Below are 7,645 nucleotides of genomic sequence, written 5' to 3'. Positions count from 1 at the left end.
AGAGGTGACATGTGCCACCTCTTAGCCATTAGGATAGCTACCAAAAAAACAGAAAATAACACATTTTGGCAAGAACGTGGAGAAATTGGAAACTGTGCACTGCTGGTGGGGATGTAAAATGGTGCAGCTTCTATGGAAAACAGTATTATGCTTCTTGAAAAAAATTAGAAATAGAATTACCATATGATCTAGTAATCCCACTTCCAGGTAGATACCCAAAAGAATTGAAAACACAGTCTCAAGGAAATATCTGCAGACTCATGCTCATGGCAGCATTATTCACAATAGTTAAAATGTGAAAGCAAACAAAGTGTCCATCCATAGATGAATGGCTAAACAAAATGTGGTATGTCCATACAATGGAATATTATTCAACCTTAAAAAGAGGGGAAATTCTGACATTAGCTACAACATAGATGAACCTTGAGGACATTATGATGAGTGAAATAAGCCAAACACAAGAGGACAAATTCTGTATGATCCCTCTTCTATGAGCTACCTGGAGCAGTCAAATGTATTGAGACAGAAACCAGAATGGTGGTGCCAGTGGGGAGGAGGAAATAAAGAGTTCCTGCTTAACAGGCAGAGTTTCCGTCTGGAAAGAAAAGAGACATGAGGACGGATTGCACAACAGTGTGAATGTACTCAATGCCACTAAACTGTACACTTAAAAATGGTTAAGATGGTTAAGATGGTTTTATGTTATATGTTTTTACCACAATTTTATGTATTCATTTTTGAGATAGGGACTTACTTCATCATCCAGGCTGGAGTGCAGTGGCACAATCACAGCTCACTGCAGCCTCAACCTTCGGGGCTCAAGTGGTCCTCCTGCCTTAGTTTCCCAAGTAGCTGGGTCCACAGGCATGTACCACCATGCCTGGCTAATTTTTTGTACATATTTTTTTTATACAGACGAGGGTTTGCCATTTTGCCCAGGCCGGTCTCGAACTCCTGGCCTCAAGCAATGCTTCCACCTCAGCCTCCCAAAGTGCTGGGATTACAGGCAGGAGCCACTATACTCAGCCTGCAATTTTAAAAACAAATAAAGAAATGCAGTGAAAGCTTCAGAAGCTTTGTCTGAAGCTGCACAACTAGTTAGAACAGAGCCAGAATGGGGGCCCAAATCTCCCAAGCTCCGGCAGACGCCCCCCATATACACTATCACCAGAAAGTATCTGGGTCCCCGATGGCAGCTTCAAGTACCTGCACTAGCAGTGAGATTGCCATCCTCCTGACTTCTTATGCAAAAAAATAAGCACCTGCTTTTTGCACCCACTACAGTTGGGTTGTGTGTTACTCGCCACCCAGCTTGATCCTAACCAGTACCATCATGCTAAGTGTCACATCTGCTGATCCACAGGCCCGTGCTCTCTGCACCACATCTAGTTTGGACGTGGAAAGGCTGCTGCAGTCTCGTCATCCCATCACAGCCCTCACAAACACAACTCCTCTACCAGAGAGTGGGAACTACTGGGACCCGGGAGCCATTCCTCAGTGTGTGTGTGTGTGTGTGTGTGTGTACGCAGATATGTTGCAGACCAAGAGCCGAACACTGAGAGTATGTAAAGCCACAGAGATGGAGAAAAGCAGAGTGTGATAATTATGAGACATTGCGGTCATCATGCTTGGTGGCAGGGGAAAGAGGAGGAGCCGGGCTGTAGGTGTTCCTGGGACACTCCAGGTAGGCCCCAGATGCTTTGAGTCTTTGGGAAATATGAGGTCCATTTGGATTCCATGCCAGGCTGCTCCCCCCACATCGGGGATGAGGGCAGACAAGCTGCTATTCTTTTAATTTACCTCTCCAGTCCCTTTCTTCACTCCAGCGGGATCCTGTTGCCCTCTGTGAGCCCTGCTTCAAGGCCCAGAAGGCACCCCAGGAATTCTCACTTCCAAGATTGTGTTCCTGCCATTCACCCACCTGCAAAGGCTCCCCTGCCTGCCCAAAGCCTCCCTGCTGTTATGCAGCCATCCTCTCATCCTGTCCTCATGCTGGGTCCTTGTCCTCGTCCTCGCTTCTTCCCTAAAGACTCTGCAGACCAGCCCCCGGTGTGGCCCACCCCTCCTTGGCTTTTCCTGCCTGAGGTCACAGTACATTTATTGAGCTCCAGCTGTGTACCTGGCACAAGACACCTATGCTAGGACCCCCTAACTCTCCAACAGCCTGTGAGATGTCAATGGGCACGTGAGAGGTGACTGACTGAGACTCAGGAGGGGCTGTAACTCTTCCAACGTCAGGAGCAAGCAAAGGGAGAGCCAGGACTGGGCTCCAAGGCCGAAACTCTGCAGTTGATCCTTTCATTCCTGGTCAGTGGAGAGCCCTCAAACCTCCCGTGCTTAGGTCAATGTGGGGCCCAGTTGAAAACTCAGTAGAGCTGCATCAGTGATTCTCCACCTTCTGGCTTCCAGTACCCCAGCCTTTCCAGATAGCTCTGGATGGAATGCCTCTCGAGAAGAACATGGGCGCCCCCGCCTTCCTAAACACACTATCCTGAAAAATCGTGTCAGCTTTTCCCACAGCTCAAAGGTGTCCTTTTACCATGTTCCATGCTTCACCGCAGTGTAGAGATGGCCCTGGAGGATGCAGGAGAGAAAGAGCCTTTTGCCCCTGCAGTAATTCACCAGCTCTCGGATCTGCTGAAGATGATTGATCCCCATCTATTTCTAGATCGGTCAGTTCCCATCTAGATCGGTCAGTCGCCTCTCACGCACACATACACAGTTGTCATTACCAGATTCTGGTAGCATAGCCCTCTGGAGCCTGCCCTGTCCCATGACCCACTCTGCTCTGAGCTGGGAAAACCCACTGTCTGGAACTATATCTAAAGGTCTAGGGAGACCACAGTGGTGAGGGAGAGGCAAGGGCTGTGGAGTTTGAACTCTGGCTATGACCCTGAATGCTGGGGGACCTTGGGCAAGTGACTTCATGTCTCTGAGGCACGGTTTCTGAACCAGTCAAATGGGAATGGTAATAGCTACCACTCACAGTTGCTCTGGAGGTCCATGGAGAAAATTCCCAGAGAGCACCAGCACAGCAGGTGCAGAGTCCACCCTTCCAAAGCTCAGAGGACTCACCACCTCCTGGGGGGCTGCCCTTTCCACCTCTCCACCCGAGAGGAGCACAGAGCTCAGAGTCTGTAGAACACAGATCAAGGCTTATTAGGCCACACAGGGTGGGGAGTTAGAGACTCACTCCTCCTCCCCGCTTTCCTCCTCCAGTTTTGCCTACCTCACTGAGTACTGAGCTCACGATAGGAGATGTAGAAGCCCTTGGTAAGGGATCCTGCAACACCAGATAAGGTGTTAGTGTTTTTATCATTGCCTCTGCTTTGCAGGCAAGGACTTGGAGATTCAGAAGGGCAAGAGGCTTTCTCAAGCTCACGGACAGAAAGCAGTGCCCTTAGACTCCAGTCTGCTGGCTCTGACACCCACTGGCTGCAAGGCAGGTGGGTAAAAAAGGATAGAGAGAAGGAATAAGTGGGTGAATAGACTACCCCGGCACTCCTGGAGCCTCATACCTACCCATTATTGCAGGGTTGACCTATTAAAGTAAGCACATCTCCCAAATACAAACAGATTTTTCCAAGACAATAAAGTCTAAGCCCTGCTTGAGGAAAGACCGTTTCCTCCATTCTTCAGGCTGCTGCCCTACCCTTGGAGCCATTTGGGCCTCATTGGGTGGAGCCATGAAAAGCCACATCGGCCTTCAGTGGCTGCCCCCCTAGTCCTCTCTCCTTCCTTTGTTCCTTCCATCCACAGTGTTTATTGAGCACCTACTTTGGGCAAAGCTATGTTTGAAGCATTGAGGACATAGCTGTGAACAGAGAAAGTTCTTGCCCACTCGCAGGTCACAGGACACACGTAGCAGAACTCATGCATAATATAATTTCAGGACGGGAGAACTGTAATTTAAAAATTTAATCAGGGGAGGGTGATACAGACTAAGCTCTTTGGCTTTAATTCAAATTTCTTTCTTTCTTTCTTTCTTTTTTTGAGATGGAGTCTCGCTCTGTCACCCAGGCTGGAGTACAGTGGTGTGATCTCGGCTCACCGCAATCTCTACCTCCCAGGTTCACGCCATTCTCCTGCCTCAGACTCCCGAGTAGCTGGGACTATATGTGTCCACCACCATGCCCAGCTAATTTTTTGTATTTTAGTAGAGACGGGGTTTCACCGTGTTAGCCAGGATGGTCTCGATTTCCTGACCTTGTGATCTGCCTGCCTTGGCCTCCCAAAGTGCTGGGATTACAGGCATGAGCCACCACGTCTGGCCTCAAATTTCATTTTTTCCTTTTGGTCATCAGTACACATAGTGCAAAATAAAAAGCTGCAAAGGAATACACAGTTAAAGCTTTTAACAGTTTATGTTTTTCAAACACACCATAAAGAGGGTAAAAATGCAAGCCTCAAACTGGGAGAAGTTATAACTGATAAGAATTTAAATCCGTACCATATAAGAAATGTCTATAATTGGCTGGCCACGGTGGCTCACACCTGTAATCCCAGCACTTTGGGAGGCCAGATCACCTGAGGTCAGGAGTTTGAGACCAGCCTGCCCGACATGGTGAAACCCCAACTCTACTAAAAATACAAAATTAGCCAGGTGTGGTGGTGCGCACCTGTAATCCCAGCTACTTGGGAGGCTAAGGCAGGAGAATCACTTGAATCCGGCAGGCAGAGGTTGTAGTGAGCTGAGATCGTGCCATTGCACTCCAGCCTGGGAAAAAGAGCAAAACTCCATCACAAAGAAAGAAAGAAAGAAAGGAGAGAAAGAGAGAGAGAGAAAGAAAGAAAGAAAGATCCATAATTTAATAAGATCAACAACCCAATAGAAATATAGGCAAAAGACAACAACAGGCACTTGGGGGTTGATAAATAATAAGAACAAATACTTAAAGTCATCTGTTACTGCAAATGCAAGCTATCTCAGTCCATTTTGGATGCTATAACAAACTACCATAGACTGGGTGGCTTAAAAACAGCAAAAATTTATTCTCCACCATTCTGGAGGCTGGGAAATCCAAGATCAAGGCCCTGGCAGACATGGTGTCTGGTGAGGGCTGGCTTTGTGCTCACAGATGGATAGCCATCATCTCACTGTGTCCTCACGTGGCAGAAGGGGCGAATGAGCTCTCTGGGGCTCTTTTCTAGGAGGGATCCACCCCCATGACCTCATTACCTTCCAAAGGCCTCACCTCCCAATACCATCAAACACTGGGGTTTAGTTTTCTTTTTTCGAGACAGAGTCTCACCCTGTCGCTGGAGTACAGTGGGGCTATCATGGATCACTGCAGCCTCAATCTCCCAGGCTCAGGTGATCCTCCCACCCCAGCCTCCCAGGCAGCTAGAACTACAGGCACTCACCACCATGCCCAGCAAATTTTTTTGTATTTTTTGTAGAGACGGGTTTCCACCATGTTGCCCAGGCTGGTCTTGAACTCCTGGGCTCAAGTGATCCTCCAATCTGAGCATCCCAGTGCTGGGTTTACAGGCCTGAGCCACTGTGCCCAGCTGGGGTTTAGTTTTCAACATATGAATTTGGGTGGACACAAATAATCTATAGCGCAAAGACCATAATAAGTTACCGTGTCCTGGCCACCAGATTGGCAAAAATGAAAAAGTCTGACAATATCAAGTGCTGCTGAGAATATGGAACAATGGGAACTTTTTGTTGTCTTCTAGAGGCAAGGTCTCACTCTGTTACCCAGGCTGGAGTGCAATGGCATGATCATAGCTCACTGCAGCCTCAAACTCCTAGGCTCCAGCAATCTTCCTGTCTCAACCTTCAAGTAACTAGCACTATGGGCATGAGCCATCATACCTGGCTAATTTTTTTAAAATTATTTTTTGTAGAGACGAGATCTCACTATGTTTCCCAGGCTGGTCTCAAACTCCTGGGCTCGAGCAATCCTCAGCCTCAGCCTCCCAAAGTGTTGGCATTACAGGCATGAGTTGCTGCCCCTGGCTTCAATGGGAACTCTTAGACCCTGCTTGGGAGTGTAAGTTCAAGGTAAGAGCAGAAAATAATGAAGCACAATGCAAAGATCACATAATCAACAAAGCCAAAACTTAGTTCTTTGGCAAAAGCCAGTAAAACTGACATTTTGGAGAACAACCTGACATTAGCAATTAAAGTTGAAGTTGTGTGGCCCCTACAACTGAGCAATTCCACCCAAAATATTTGCCCTAAAGAAACCCTCGGCTGGGCGCAGTGGCTCACGCCTGTAACCTCAGCACTTTGGGAGGCCGAGGCGGTGGATGACCTGAGGTCAGGAGCTCAAGACCAGCCTGGCCAACATGGTGAAACCCTTTCCCTACTAAAAATACAAAAAAATTAGCTGGGCATGGTGGCCCACGCCTGTAATCCCAGCTTCTCGAGAGGCTGAGGCAGAATCACTTGAACCTCAGAGGCGGAGGCTGTGGTGAGCCGAGATGGCGCCACTGCACTCCAGCCTGGGTGACAGAGTAAGATTCCATATCAAAAAAAAGAAAAGAAACTCCCGCTTTCCACGCTACCCATAGAGGGGTCCATACGGCGTTGTTCTGGATTCTCATTGTAACTTAAAGGGAAACTTTCACAAGGTCCGAGAGTTTGATGTCCTGCAAATGCAGGAGGAGCACGTCCTTAAGTTCCTTGCGGCAGGAACCCACTTAGGTGGCACCAATCTTGACTTCCAGATGGAACAGTACATCTGTAAAAGGAAAAGTGATGGCATCTACACAATAAATCTGAAGAGGACCTGGGAGAAGTTTCTGCTGGCAGCTCGTGCCATTGTTGCCATTGAAAACCCTGCTGATGTTAGTGCCATATCATCCAGGAATACTGGCCAGACGGCCGTGCTGAAGTTTGCTGCTGCCACTGGAGCCACTCCAATTGCTGGCCGCTTCACTCCTGGAAGCTTCACTAACCAGATCCAGGCAGCCTTCCGGGAGCCACGGCTTCTTGTGGTTACTGACCCTAGGGCTGACCACCGGCCGCTCATGGAGGCATCTTATGTTAACCTACCTACCATTGCTCGTAACACAGATTCTCCTCTGCACTATGGGGACATTACCATCCCATGCAACAACAAGGGAGCTCCCTCATTGGGTTTGATGTGGTGGACGCTGGCTCGGGAAGTTCTGCGCATGTGTGGCACCATTTCCCATGAACACCTGTGGGAGGTCATGCCTGATCTCTACTTCTATAGAGATCCTGAAGAGATTAAAAAAGAAGAGCAGGCTGCTGCTGAAAAGGCTGAGACCAAAGAGGAATTTCAGGGTGAATGGACTGCTCCAGCTCCTGAGCTGCTACTCAGCCTGAGGTTGCAGACTGGTCTGATGGCGTGCAGGTGCCCTCTGTGCCTATTCAGCAGTTCCCTACTGAAGACTGGAGGGCTCAGCCTGCCACGGAAGACTGGTCTGCAGCTCCCACTGCTCAGGCCCCTGAAGGGGTAGGAGCAACCACTGAACAGTCTTAAGCTTTTTTGCACGAGCTCTTCAGCAACATGGAAATAAGGTTGATGGAAAATAAACATCAGTTTCTAAAAAAAAAAACAAACTCTCAAACATATGCACGGGAACATGTTTAAGAATAGTCATAGCACTACAGTTTGTTATAGAAACACACTGGAAACAATTCAAATGTCCATTATCTGTATGAACA

General features: G+C 48.2%; 1 pseudogene; it reads left to right on the top strand.

Moving 5' to 3' along the window:
* The first annotated feature begins 2,568 nt into the window (after positions 1-2,568).
* Positions 2,569-7,460, top strand: LOC129012377 (small ribosomal subunit protein uS2-like; annotated as a pseudogene).
* Positions 7,461-7,645: the final 185 nt, after the last annotated feature.

This window comes from Pongo pygmaeus, chromosome 15, assembly GCF_028885625.2.
Source record: "Pongo pygmaeus isolate AG05252 chromosome 15, NHGRI_mPonPyg2-v2.0_pri, whole genome shotgun sequence".
Classification (NCBI taxonomy): Eukaryota; Metazoa; Chordata; class Mammalia; order Primates; family Hominidae; genus Pongo; species Pongo pygmaeus.
The sequence above is the reverse complement of the archived record's forward strand: the minus strand, read 5'-3'. Positions and strand labels throughout refer to the sequence as shown.